At 38.9% G+C, this 14,923-nt stretch overlaps 1 protein-coding gene across 5 annotated transcripts in view; it reads left to right on the forward strand.

The window, feature by feature from the left end:
- foxp1b (forkhead box P1b) overlaps positions 1-14,923 on the forward strand; it is a 264,654-nt gene that overhangs the window by 7,093 nt on the left and 242,638 nt on the right. For 4 of the 5 annotated variants that reach the window (XM_066662601.1, XM_066662598.1, XM_066662603.1 and 1 more), the window contains exon 2: positions 7,140-7,219. The exons of the other annotated variant lie outside the window; for it this stretch is intronic. The gene's annotated coding sequence lies outside the window, so the exon portion shown is untranslated. The remainder of the gene's footprint in view (positions 1-7,139; positions 7,220-14,923) is intronic. 5 annotated transcript variants of the gene reach the window in all.

A 14,923-nucleotide genomic window follows, 5' to 3' on the forward strand; every position in this document is an offset into this window, starting at 1 on the left:
ACTAATCCTTCCTTAATTTTGATCCGTTTCTTTCCATTTGATTTAGAAAATGTCTGTTGACATTCTCTTTAATAATAAATAGTATTATAGTTTACATTATGCCATATTAATTTGACTGATGTTTTTATTGACTGATATAATCAGATGATGTTCATGAACTTTGGCATATTTATACCTTTGATGTTAGCAACTTGGAAACATGCCGTTGCTTGTATTTCTATATTTGTGTTCTTTTGGTGTCAAATCACCAATTACCTTTTTTTTTTTTTTTTTTGGTTTACACTTTCATAAAGAACTGACCAGTAGAAATGATCAAAAATGACTTGGGACAGAACCTTATTCTCTTACCTTTCCTTACTATTTAAGAGTGTATTGGTATGATAAAAATGATATCCGGAAATATAAGGTAAATATACCTAACAGATAACAGATAAATCTTCAATCCCGTGCTTGTCGTGGTGCACATCTAATTGCTGTTCTACAGAATCCTTCAGAAACCCCTTCTCGCCTTCGTCTGGTGTGATGTGGAGTCGGAGCTCCACCCAGACAGGAGATTCAACACGGCATCACGCCGCCGCTCCGTCATCCACCAAACGCAGGCGAAACTGGCTCTGCTTTGATCAGGAAATTTCCTTAAAGGAGGGAGTGAAAGCACTGGAGTTATAGCAGCACCATCAGAGCTCTGAGATCTGAGCTGGGGCTCTGACTGGCGTCGATGGGAAGCTACAAAGAGGGTGGTGAAGATGCTAATGTTGTTGACTGGGTGATTAATGTGCGTTTTGTCTCCTGCGTTGAGTTGTTTTGTCGGGGCTGGAACGTGGGGCTGTGTGAAAGCCATATGTGTTAAGTACCCTCTCAGGGAATAGTGTCTTATTTTATTTATTTTTTAACCACCCTCTCAATAGTAATGCATCCACAATTAGATGACAGTTAATTAGCAAACTGGTTTGTGTATTAATGACTTTATCAGTGCATGTATGTTAATTAGTAATTGGAAAAAGATGCTCTTTTTTTTTTTTTTACTGAAATTGAATCCTAGGATGAATTCAAAGCTTTCTGAACTGATGGAACTTTTCTTTGATGTTCCTCTCTCTTGTATGTGTGTATATCATATTAGGCGTCCAACATAAAACGGGCCTGTGCTGTTTTGAACCCTGCTGAAATGGAGGGGGTCTTAATTGACTGGTTGTTGCTTGTTTATTTGATGTATGTATAAACTTATCAGAGGGATGGTAATGGGAAGCTGTAATTACCTTCAGCAGACTTCAGCAACAAGTTTCCCTTCTTTTTTTAAAAAAATCTGAAACTATGGCAGTGCCTCGTGATGAATAACTCCACGGACATGTCAGAATATTATGACCACCTCCTTGTTTCTACATTCATTGTCTGTTCTCTCAGCTCTATTGTTCATACAGGAGCACTTTGTAGTTCTACACTTACAAACTGTGGTTCATCTGTTGCTCTGCATACTCTGTTTGCCGCCTTTCAACCTGCTCTTCAATAATAAGGACCCTCACAGAACCACAGCAGAGCAGGTGTGACTTGGCTGGTGCTGCAGCGACACTGACGTGTTAGTGTGTGTTGTTTTGGCATGTATGGATCAGACACAGCAGTGCTGCTGGAGTTTTGAAACCCTGTCCACTCTGAGAGACACACCTACCTTGTTGGGACACCTTGTAGATGTAAAGTGAGAGGCAGTATGGAAAAAGAGCAGGAGAATTTTTGAAAAGCTCATTTAAAAGCTATTTTTATGCTCCATATTGGTGTAGAATTTGTAAAATCGCAGTAATCACAGTAGTAGTACCAGTGGTAGCAGTAGTAATTGTAGTAGTAGTAGTAATATTAGAAGATGTTGCTTTGTACTGGGGTAGTAGTTGTAGAAATAGTAATAATAGCTGTTTGCGTCATAATAAATGTAATAGTAGTAGAACCTGTAGTCATCACTACAATAGTATTTGTAGTCCTGAGGTTTAAAACCAAAGTGGGAAACCATAGTGAAGAGAGCTTAGGATTGAAAGGTCGTTGGTTCGATTCCCACGATCGGCAAGGAAACTGTGGGCGGTAGGAGTGAAAAAACAGCACTGTCCTCCTCCTCAATCCACGGCTGAGGAGCCCTTGAGCAAGGCACTGAACCCACAACTGCTCCCCGGGTGCTGGGGACTGTGTTCACAGCCCCCATTTGCACTACTGTGTGTGTGTGTCTGTGTGTGTTCACTGCCACAGATGTGTTAAATGCTGCAGACACATTTCTTTGTATGCTGTATAATGACAATGTATAATAAGTGCACATAACATTATTATTGTGTTTATTTAAATCTCAGCCGTAAAAGTAGTGGCAGTAGTAGAAGTAATAGTCGTAGCTAAAGAAGTAGTATCTGTTAATTCTTCTTCTGTAGTTATAGTAGTGTTAGTGTTAGCAGAAACAGCAGTAATAAAAGTAACACTGATGATTGTTTAATAAGTAGGTCATCTGCTGATGCTTCAGCAAAGTTGTTGGAAAGTGAAATAATCTGCCTCCCTGATCTTGGCATCTTGTGTTTGAGGGAAGGCCTTGTGTAAAGGGTGCATAGCATCATTTTGGGACACAGCCCAGGGTCTCCAGGGAGCTGCACAAGGCATCACAGACAGGGTGTGTGTGTGTAAACAGTTTTTTTTTTTATTATTATTATCTGTGTTGGCTGTAGTTGTGCCGAAGCTGCCATGCAGGTGGCTTTGGTCCTCGTCGCTCTCCAGCTGCCCCCAAAACTGTTCGGACTGTTTACCGCGGTGCCATGACAACTTCACTTTCAGTCAGAAAATAGCCACGAATGTCATAATTATTTACATGTTTTAATGCAGTACATTTGCTCATGGCTCCAGGTGTTGCTTTCCTGGCTCTGTTCGTGAAGCTGAGGAACGGCTGCGTTGAGTTTCAGCAGACAATCTGTCATGTTGCAGCTTTCCTTTTTTAGTTCCTGAGTGCAGATCTTTTGACTTAATTGTTTGTCTGAGTGATTCAGAGCATGTGGTTTGTTATGTAGCCTTTTCCTGCCACACTTGTTTTCATAAACAAGATGGCACATCAGGTGTTTTTCTCTTAATTATCTCACTGTGAAAATCTTTATTTTTAGCCTTTTGTGTGCAGTGAACTCGTCTGACTGACTGGTTTTGATCAGTTTCTTTCCATGGCCTAATATTTGATTTAGAAAACATCTATTGATATTCTCATTAATAAGTAAAGGATATAGTCATTATGATCTAATATTAGTTTGACTGATGTAATCAGATTATCTTCATGACCTTTGGCGCATTTGTACCTTTGATATTAACATGCATTTTTAGCCTCAAGGTTTGCTCATGCAGTCTCCTGATGACACGGCAAAACCTTAAACCGTCATGCCCCTGATGAACTCAGGAACTCAAAATGAGTCAGCCCCCTGTTTAAATTTCCAAACCTCAGCTTTAGCAAGAGAATATTGTAGTTGTGAATTTGCAATTAAAGCTACACAAACTAGTGGTTTTAAAAATGGGAGTGGCAATCTGTTTCGTGCAAACCATAGGATCACACTTATGATCTAAGCTTACAAGAGTGTTGAATAATAACGTCTCCTACATCAGTAACACACTTATTCACGTTAATGCCTGTCATAGATTAGATTGTTCTAGAAGTGTGGTGGTTGAACTGAGTTGGCTGAGCCTCATTGCTGAAGCTAGACATCATTTTAGGTCTTAAACATCAGGTAAAAAGGATTCAGGATATTTGAGTGTTTGGTTTTGAGAATTTACAATTTAGTATACAAAAACATTCATATGTATTCAAACCCCAGCTTTAGCATCAGAATCATTTTCAGTAGTTCAGTAGTAGTCTTTAAAAACAAAAATATCATAAATTGCTAATCTCTAAACAGTACCCTATGGTGATTATCTAACAGTTAAAAAAATGATTAATGTTTAACAATATTAATGCTAAGTTAAAGAAAGAAACAAAAAATATTTATTCAGACCCAGCACGAGTGCCTCATGTATAATTAGATTGTTGTTGAAATGTGGAACGTGGCTGTTGAGTCTCATTGCTACAATGAGACATGAGGTAGAATGGACTCTGGTAGAATGAGACATGAGGTAGAATGGTGTTGGAAACTTGAATAAGCTCATATTTTGGTTGTCTGTTATCGTCGGGAATGTTGATGACTCTGGGTTTATTTTCTGTATTTACTTGTGTTGGTGTTAGTGTGTTTTTTTGTTTTTTTTTGTTTTTTTGGCAGCAGGATTTAAGACACAGCCAAACCTTAAACTGTCATGCCCGTGAGGAACTAAAAATGAGTCAGCTCTTTGTTTAACAATATGAAATCATAAATATGAATCCAGAACTCTGTAACGGTTAAAATACAAATGCATTAACATTGTGTTTTACTGTGACACTGTAATAAAACTAGACAAACTACTGTTTTCTAAACAGTATCCTGTGCTGTAAGTTATTTAGCTTACTCGGTTATTTTTATGCAAACCATATAAACACACTCATGACCACAACTGAAGTTTCAGATGTTGTATACATTTATACAGATCATTTATACAGATATGCCTCATTTGTAATGCTTGTGATAGACAAGATTGTTGTTAAAATGTGACTGAGCTGGTTGAACACTCTCATTGCTGCAGTCAGACATCATTTAGGTTTCAAACATCAAGTGAAATGGAAAGTTAAACTCGAATAAGCTTGAAAACTGATATGTAAATATAGAAAAATGTCCACCGCAGGTATTTTTAATACTAGAAAGTACATACTACATTTTCAGAACCTGAGGACAAGAACCCCCCCCCCCTCCCGCAGCCCATTAGTGGACTATTAGGTACCCTTATGTAAATGAGGCAACACAGAGGACACATGAGTTCTCAGAGAGAGAGAAAGAGATATATACAGCTACATTGCTCTAGGTGTATCTTTTTATTACAATTTCATTTTTAATAAAATGTATATATTACTTTGCAATTTTGATCTAGTTATTGGTTAATTTCTCTGCCCTACATTGGTGCAAATTTTTCTTTTCTTATTGCACCACACATTTACACTTTTACACATATCAGAGGTAGACTGAAAGATATAGATGGAGTTATATGTATTTCAATCTATTTGAAAAATGTGATGTATATAAATGAGAGAGAGAAAGAGATTAATCAATCTATATCAAGATAAATTTTTTTTGGCTACAGTTTAATAATTTATTATTATTCAAAAATAAATAAACAAATAAAACTTGCAACTTTTGCCTTTGTATTGGACTTGGTACAATATATTAATATATTTATGAGGTAAACACAGTTGCATTTATGTAAATTTTTGTAGTGTTTTTGGTTTCGGTCGCATGCTATAGTTTATATAAGAAAAAACATGGACAAGCAATGAGACAAAAGTAAATATTGTAAAAAATAATGATCTAACAAATAACAGCATTTAAATAACAGTAGTATTTAGCATAATTCCCTTGAAACCACAGTGAATCAATAAATTAAATAAATAAATAAATAAAAATAAATGAAGAAAATGTCTCAGCCATAATGTGACCAAAAAAACAAACAAACAAAGCATAAACTAATGAATGACAACATAGCAGCTTTGGATGAGTGTTTAGAAAGTCTATTTGTGACTTTCTTAGTGTTTGGCACTGTTTGTTTTTTAACCGACATAATACAGAGAGAACCAGGCTGTGTACTGCACCAGAGAGAGATAGAGAGGTTAGTCAGAGTATTTGCTTTTTGGCTATAGTTTATTTTAGAATTAGCTTTTGTTTCTTTATACTTTGGATTTTGATTTATTGGTTGATTTCTCTGCCCTTCGTTGGTGAAAATGATTATTTTCTTATTGAACTCTGAAAACTCTGCTGTTTGGCTGGCATCGAGCAAACGCGAATTCGCAAACGCGCATATATCTGCCATTCACGCACCACGCATTTGCACCATATTATTGCAAGTGCTTATCTCCTGCCAAATAGCAGCTTCGGACGAGAGAAAGTCTGGATGTTTTAGTGTTTGGCCGCTGTTTGTATTTTAGCCTTCAAGCACATCCAGGCTTTTTTTTAAAACATAAATGCACATGACGGCTAAAATACAAACAGCCAACGCTTTGGCCCAGTTCTGCACGGCCAACTCCAACTCTCATCTGAAGCACAGAGCACAGCCAGTGGCTCCCCACCCCATCCCTCGCTTAGCGCTCCTACTTAGCAAAACAATAGGCACTAACTGCTTCACAGCAGGGGTGCGGGGGATCTTTGCCTTACGAGAAAAATCGTGCCTTTTGCGCTTTTAGTGTTAAACTGGATGTTACTGTCAAAATGTTCATATTGTTTGGATCCTGTTTTGCATAGAAAATTTAAGCAAGCTTCAAACATAACATCACTGTCCAATTAAAAACACGCATCTCCCAATTTAGTAACTTTACAGGGGAAGGAACAAACCTTCTCAAGAAATTTTGGAGCATTTCTATTGGTCCATTCGTCATGAAAATTTCACACGATGTGAAGGACAGCTGCTGTGTTCCAGTGATGTAGTAAACTAAAGGTCGTCAAAAATGGAGATACATGTTTTTAATTGGAAAGCGACGACATGCAGTGTCCTGTTGAACACATAGTCGGCCTTCGACTTGAAAACAATGGTAGAAACCCCCTCATGAATTTCTGGATATTGTTCTGAAAGCATTTTCATGTCCAGTGCAAGCTTTGGATTGTTGACCATTCAATTGATCAGTGGAAAGTGGACCTAAGAAGAGAGGAAATCAATTGCTTGATTTAATATTGAGATGGAGAGAGCTGGGAATTTTGAGTGCATTCACATGTACTTTTGTCAATTGTTTATGATTACTGAAAGTGGAATATAGCCCTTTATAATGCAGCTAGAAGTTTGTTGATGCGTTGCAAAGAGATTGTGTGTGTCTGATGTCTCGAAGGATGTTTAGGCCATTGGCCTCTTCACTGCAAATTAAACTTGACTTAATATGAGTTGGACGATTAGCACAATTAGCTCTCATTAAGCAGCGAGGCTGTGATCCAATCAGGCTTAATTGAACGCACACAGCCAGGAAGCTTTCTCTAAGCTTGTGAAATGACATTAGAGAACCATTTGGTCTCTGTTGTTTTCTAATGGGAGCATATTTGCTGTTTTAGAGTCTTCGGGGGAGAAGCTGTGGAAGAAGTGGACCACCTTGATCCTCTGAATTTGCACCTGAGACTCCATTTCCTAACAGGTAAACAGGCTGTCCATCATCTCTGCTGGCAACAGCAGCCAGCTCTCATTTCGATAAGTGAGTTCATGACAGCAGTTCTGGCTCGTTTCCTGTTTAGTCAAATCACTATGCGTTTCACAAGGCTGTTTTTTTTTGTTTGTTTTTTTTTTTTTTTTTTTTTTTTCTTCTTTTTTCTTTTTTTTCCTCATCCATTTCTGTGGCACCACGCTGCATTGAAATGACTCAAAACATACAGGTAAAATTGAAAGTGGCGAAAATGGAATGTCTTACACTGGCCAAATATAAACATTTAGATCGAGGCATGAGAAAATGTGTTCCATAGCAGTCAGTGAACAGTCAGAGTGCATCGTGCCGAGTTTAAAGGTGGGCTGATGATATTTTTCTTCTCATCATGATGAACATCATATTTTGGATTTGGTTTATAGGGGTGACATACATCTTTAAAATGGGAACATATTATACATTTTTTGCCACAAGTGACCAGTTCAGGGGTCAGCTGTGACCTGCTTTGGTTAAAAAAACCCCCCACAAGGATTAAACCCCACAGCAGCGTTCTCACCCTGTCTAAACAGCCCTGGTCAGAACTTACGGTTCCTTTAAATGACAATGAGCCGCTTGGTGTTCACCCCAACCCATGCGAGGAGCAGAAGCTCTTCTTTTAGCCATTTTCACTCTGTTCTCTTTCTTCTCAGTTCTTATTTCCTCTGTTTTAACGCAGTGCTCTTATTTCTCTGCGCTCGTTGTGTCTGTTTTGCTTCATTTAACATGGTCTTTGCGCTCTCACATGAACGCGGGAGCTGTGCTGTGATTGGACGCAGGCGAGGAGGCGGAACTGTTGTAAATAAAACTTTAAGAAGCAGCACAGAACAGTGGACTCCAGATCCCCAAATTAATGTTCACACCTACTGTACAAGTGATTTTCTTTCATAATATGTCCCCTTTAAATAATTCTGCCACGTGTTTCGTAGCAAAGAGGGACATATTGATACACATCTGGGAATGTGGATAATTGATTTTGGTCGGGTATATAATTCATGTCCAGATGTTTGAGTACGCAAGATTATTCCACATTTCTTCCACAATGTTAGGGGTATTAACAGCGAGTTTGTTCTTTCTTTGTTCCTATAAGAGCTTGTACTCTTCTTGGAAGGCTTTGGACTGGATTTTGCAACATTGCTGTGAGGATTTGATTGCATCAGCCATGAATACATCAGTGAGGACAAGTGCTGATGTTGGATGATTCAGTTCAGAATTATAAACACCTCTCCAGCTCCCTCCAGTTTTATTGGATGGTGCTCGATCACTCGGGACAGCACAGGTTTTTCTAGTCCATGCTTGGCCAGGACCTTAAGCAAGTTTTCTATGGAGGTTATGCAAAGATGCGTGAAAAGTGAACGGCTGTGTCAGCAACTGGTGAACCTTTAAAGAGTAAATCCAAATGAGTAAATGTTTCCACTAAATGTGATTCATTCAGTTTTGAAATTTAATTCTGACATCTCGACAGCTTGTGCTTTCTTATCTATGTCTAATTATGAAACCAGAGAAACAGGAAATGTATCTTGTATCATTATGATATTGTGGCATCCGCCACGGCCTAAAATCGCGGCGGGGAGCTTGGGGGTGGGGCTAAGCAGAGAGGCTTCCGATGTGCCCTGTTTGCCTAGGAAAAAAGACGCTGTTGTGTTGTTTATTGTTGATCTTTGTTGCTATTGTTGTTTTTTTATTGTGCGGGTATTTGGCTATTTTTTGTGTTGTTTTGTGTGTGATTGTGAATTAGTAATTACCATCCTCTTACTTGTCTTGTTTTCGTTACAGCACTCATTTGTTAGTGCAGGTTTACGCACTGGACCGGGATCTTTACTTAACCAACTTGTTTATTGCCTGCTTAATAAAGTGCTATGTTGTCCTCCCCTTCTCTGAGGCTGACACCACCCCACCTCCACTGTTGCAAGAATATTTATGTCGTGTTGGTTTTTTTGTGACACTTTAGATGCTTTACCAAGGCCCATTCCTTTCTCATATCTACAGTTGAGATACAAGTTGAGAAAGACCATGGTGTCCTAATGTTCATCAATTGTAAGGGTGGGCGATATGGCCCTAAAATAATATCACAATATTTCAGGGTATATTCACATTAACAATATCCTTGGTGATATGACGAAACCATTAAAAATACTTTTATTAATTTTAAGAACACACTATTACAACAAAAAATGCTATATGAATTATATAAAAAAAGTAATATATATTAAAAGTATTAAATGGTTTTATTTATTAAAAAGATTTATTTTACTACAAATGTAATTTCAATAATTTAGAGACACTTTCTACCGTACTTCACGACTCATATAAAAAACATATGCCATATTATGCCTAATTGCATAGAATATCATGATATTAAAATCGTTTTTAAAAAAAATGATGACGATATTATTGCGAATGATACAATATGGCACAGCCCTAATCATTTGTATATTGTTGGTTAGGGATTGGTGGTCTAAACAGTTCAAAGCTTATTAATGTGAGCTCTGGAAAAGTGCTTTAATGCAGCCCTGAGCAATTTTTCCAACAGCAACGAGCGGCCTCCAAAATATCCAAATGATTTAGTCATGGCTTTTTAACTGGAACCACAGTAAATGGATGTTAAGTAAATGCTTCAATCCCCCCCCCCCCCCTCCACACACACACACACCCTTCAGCTCTTTCCAAGCTAGGCATGTGGGACTTGTGCCAGCCTTAAATAAGTGGTACCCAGATGGCACTCTCCTGATGCCCTCTTGGTTCCAGAACACTTCCTGGGAGTTACAGCAAGCCACAGGTCAATTCCACATTGCTTCTAGAGTTCTTTCTAGAGGTGGTCGATAATATCAGTCACGAAAATTGTGTGATTTATGAGGTGCATCAAAATATTGTGAAGTTGGAATATAAAATTTGCTGTCAGCATGTGGTGTCAAATATTTTCAGAATCATAAAGAAATACCTCAGGATCTTGACCAGGAACGATCGTCTCCACCTGGAGGGCTGCATCTGGCACTAGGGTTTCACCCAGGACACAGCACCAATCCATATCTGGGCCCACACACATTCACTCCCACACATACAGACATTCATTCGCATACACATTCATTCACTAACACACCAGGACATTTATTAGAGAAACCACTTCACCTAACCTCCATGTTTTTTGGACTGAGAAACTGGAGACCCTGGAGGAAACCCACACAGACACAGGGAGAATATTGAAAGTCCATCCAGATGGGACTTGAACCCAAGATCCCAGCACTGACAGGCGAACGTGCTAACCACCAAGCCACCGGGACGCCCAAATTGTGGATAATTTGGATTAAAAATAAAATGTATTCAGGAAAGAGGCAAACACTGTAACACTGTTGGATGAGCAGGTGTCTACAAACTTTTGTCCATCATGTGTGTTTGAGAATACTGCAGATGATACTTAGTGCAAAGCTCCTGTGAGGCATGCCTGAGTAGAAGAATTGCCTATGTAAAACTAAAGGAGCATAAAAGAAAAATAGAACTGAAAATGAAAAAGAAAAGTGTTTTTTTTTTTTTTTTTTTTTTTGTGCAATACATCTTATAATGTTTACGTCTTTTATACTCGTATTTAACTTCCATTTTGTATTAAATAAATAATTTTTCTGTATTCATTTTGTTGTCCATACTCAAAGATACGTCAAAGTAATACAACCTGCTCTCAGAATAAAATCTACACCCCCGCCACATCAGCACCTTTCTGACAAACTCCGGATTAATAAAACATATCTGTTAATATTACCTGCGTTTCAGAAACACTGAGTATTATTAGAGTTCATTAAGCGTCAATCAGTTGATACGAGGTACTATTTTTCAGTATGTCACTGCTTTAAATCCAATTAAACAAGACTAATTACTGTCATTTTTAATGAAACATGCAGCTGATCTATGTTCTTTTAGCACTGGTGATATCCACCATATGCTGCGAAAATATATTCTTTATCAAAGTAATGTAGTTTCACATGCTGACGCTGAAGCATCACTGTATTGGCCACTTGCAGTAATGGGGTAGTCACTGGGAGAACCGTTCTCCTTTCTGTCTCATTTTGAATGGGATCTATTTATAGGACTTTTGTAAATCGGTGCCAGGACACGCTGAGGTTTTGGTTTCTCTTGCCCCTGGCTGGTCTTTCTTTGCTTCTTTCTCTCTGTGTGTCATTCGCTGTCTTCTTCCACTGTTACACCAGCAGTTCACCCCATCTGTCCATCTAATGTGGTTTCACGTTGGTTTTAAATTCCTGTTGTGAAAAGCACTATATAAATCAAATTTGATCGATTGGTTGTAGCTCATAAATGCAGCGGCTGTGCTTTGCTGCTCAGTGCCACTCAAACTGGGTTCTCCCGGTCCCTCCTCTCTTGCTGTGCTCTGATTTTCTATGTTGAATTTGTTTACGTGCTCGTTAGACGATGAGGGTACATTAATTAAAGGCCCTGATCTTGAAGGGTGTTAGACAAAGCCACATGTCATGCCTCGATGCATTTGGAGTCTAAAGTGTGCTTGTTCATCAGTGAAGGAGATGAAGTACGTGTGATGATAGATGGTTTACATTTTAGGTTCTAGGTTTTTAAGGTAGTTGTCTTACATCTTGAAAATTGCTGTGATGCTTCACTGACCTGTAATAGTGAGACCCTCGGTCGTTACTACTGTTTTTGTATTGAATGTTGACGACTGGGAAATATTTAATTGTTAACTGTTCAGTAAATATTAAAGAAAGAATCAAAGAATCACAAACTTTCTGCAAGGGCCTCAGTTTAAAGGCTTCAGGTGTCAGGTTTCTATCTCCACTGCTGTGAACACATATGACTTTGAAAGTTTCTTAAGAGAGTATTTAGCACCAAACTTCTCTGAATGACTTTACACTGTAATAACTGCATTATGCAGAAATTCTGAATAATTGAGGGAGTTTCCCTTTGAACAAACAAGCTCATTAATGCAGCGTACAGAGTTAATGTCTGACACAATAAGGTAATCCAATATTAGTCATTATGAGTTTAGAATTAGCCTAAGAGTGGCATTGACTTAGAGGTGGATTCATTGCAATTGTTTTCTAGAGATGCAGATGTTGGCATTTATTTTCTCTGCCTCTGTGCAGTTTTGTAGAAAGACAGTTACTTTGGCTGTGTCCCACCAACAGCATCACACCGTCTCAGTCAGGATTTGATGGACTTCATCCTTGAGAGCTTTAGTGAGGTCAGAGATTGGTGTTGGATTGCTTAATCAGTTCTGTTACTTTAGAGAAGTACACAGAGCCCAGTGCTGTGGGCTTTATACTCCTCAAGCTGACGCTTGGCATTGAGCACTGAGACTCATGCAGCTGCTCCCGAGCGCTCCTGTACCTTTCTGAGGAGATAATTCTGTACAAGCTGAGCACATCTGAGCCGTCTTAATGACAACACATTCACTAATTATCAGCCATGTCTACAAAGTTTTGGACATGTAGCGTATGAACGTAGGTGGCTCTGGAGGAAAGAAACCTATGTTTTTAATTGCTTTAAAAGAGTGATTTGATTAAAATAATCCGCTGTTTAGTTCACATCACTTTTTCTATTACTGCAGTAGGAAACATGAGAAATTAATTGACCACCAATTAGCATCAAGCATGAGCCCACCTTCAGAACTTGATTACAGTGGAAATATAGACTTCCACTATGATTTTAATAAGGGTCTTATTACGTTTGGCATTGAAAGGAATGAATTTGTACAATGACCTACTTTGGGGTGAAATGGACAATCTTTTTTTTTATTTATTATTTTTTTTTTTTTCAATCGCAGTGCACTAATTGGATTCCAGCTTTTACTGTTTTTATAGCCATTAATGACATTGCAATGCTAAAAATATCAACTAAATTGTATTTTTTTTTAATCCACTTCCAGTTTGTTCGAACCTAAACTGATATGAGAATTAAAACTAGTGAAGTTCAATTAGGAGAGAAAGTGAAGTATCAGGGGAATTAGTGAACATTAGTCTGTGTAAAACAGAAAATACTCAACAGCACAACAAATGACCAGGTCGGAATTAACAAGCTCGAGAGTCTCATCAAGCAACATGTGCATTAAATGCAGTAAACTTTTCATGACGGTTTGAATTAGTGCCACAGATGGAAGTAAAAATACACACACTTACACTGAACTTCAGCTTCACTGAGCCAGGAAATTAGTTTTTATAGTTTGAATATAGCCCACAAAAGAGAAATAGTTTTTATAGTTTGAAATATCTCCACACACATGTGTGTGAAACATAGAAGAAGCCACTGCTATATGACCCTCTACGTTTTTGCTGCAGTAACAGTGTTTGATCTTTTGGGAAGACAGCACACTATACATCCGTACGATGTGCTGAGGATTTGCTGGTTTTCTCCCAACATTAGTGAGGTCAGGTTCTGATGCTGGAAGTAACTCCAACTCATCCCAAAGGGGTTGGATGCACATTAAGAACAGATTCGCTGCTCCACAGCCCACTGCTTTGTACGCCTCTAGCTGACGCTTGGCTTTGAGCATGGTGAGCTTATGTTCATGTGCAGCTGCTCCAGAGCTTCTTATTCTATTGGTCAAAGCATTTATTTAGAGATTATGCAAGCTGTGCATGTATAAAGAGTTAGATTGCTGTATCAGTACAAGATGAATTGGAAGTGTTAATAGCTTAACACACATGCACTGGTTAATCTTATTATATTTAACATAATAAAAAACAGCCTGTGTCATAAGGACATTCCTAAATTTTGGGGTAGGAACATGTTTGCAGTGAGACCTTGCTCCTTTGATCCCTGGTGTAAACTCTTCACTAATGTAACTGCACTTCTTCCATTTGTGTTACACTGATTGTTATTGTGTAAGAGTGAAGTCGAATGCAGCTTGAACAAAGCACCGGAGCTGGAATGTTTTGGAGGCCTTGAAAATATGTCTTTATTTATTTATTTATTTATTTATTTTGTACCACCTTAAGAAATGCTTGTGATAATTGGATACAGACATAACTTACATGGGGGAAATATGCATTGCACATTTTTGCATCACATTTAATTGTGTCGCAGCTTGTAATCTACCATAAAAGACGCCAAATACAATGAAGGAGGCCTATTAAGGAGCGCCGCACGGGAGCAAAACAATCCCGGAGTCAGATTAAGTGTGCAGCTAATTCAGAGAAATCTCTCTCCCTCTCTCTCTCTTTCTCTCGCTCGCTCGCACTCTCTCTCTCTCACCTTGTTTGCTCTTGTGTGTTGCACGATGTTAGCGCGCTCTAATGTTCGTCCCCTCCTCATCCGGAGAATAACCCTCCATCACACTAGCGTGCCTCTCTTTTTTCACCCCCCTAAAGTGCAAAGGAAGATGAATTTGGGCCATAAAGGCGGACTATCACAAGGGCCTTTTATTCTAAATGGCTCTGGGGATTGGTATCCACACGGCTGCGGCATTCCCAGCACCGCCGTGTTCAATCAAGTGTCCACTTAGCCGCGACCGGGAGTAATTGTCCCCGAGTGGGCCACACACTGACCTGTTAATGTCTGCGCTGACCCTCTAACCTTGTCGGCAGGTCCTGGGGTAGGCCTGTAAATCAGCCCCGTCTTCTTCAGCCTTTCTCCTCCCTTTGCCGGCAGGTCAAGAGAGGGTCCATGCAGTGGAAAGACCACTCGCGGGTAATTGTCCTGCGCCGG

The sequence above is a fragment of the Hoplias malabaricus genome, chromosome 3, assembly GCF_029633855.1.
Source record: "Hoplias malabaricus isolate fHopMal1 chromosome 3, fHopMal1.hap1, whole genome shotgun sequence".
Taxonomy (NCBI): domain Eukaryota; kingdom Metazoa; phylum Chordata; class Actinopteri; order Characiformes; family Erythrinidae; genus Hoplias; species Hoplias malabaricus.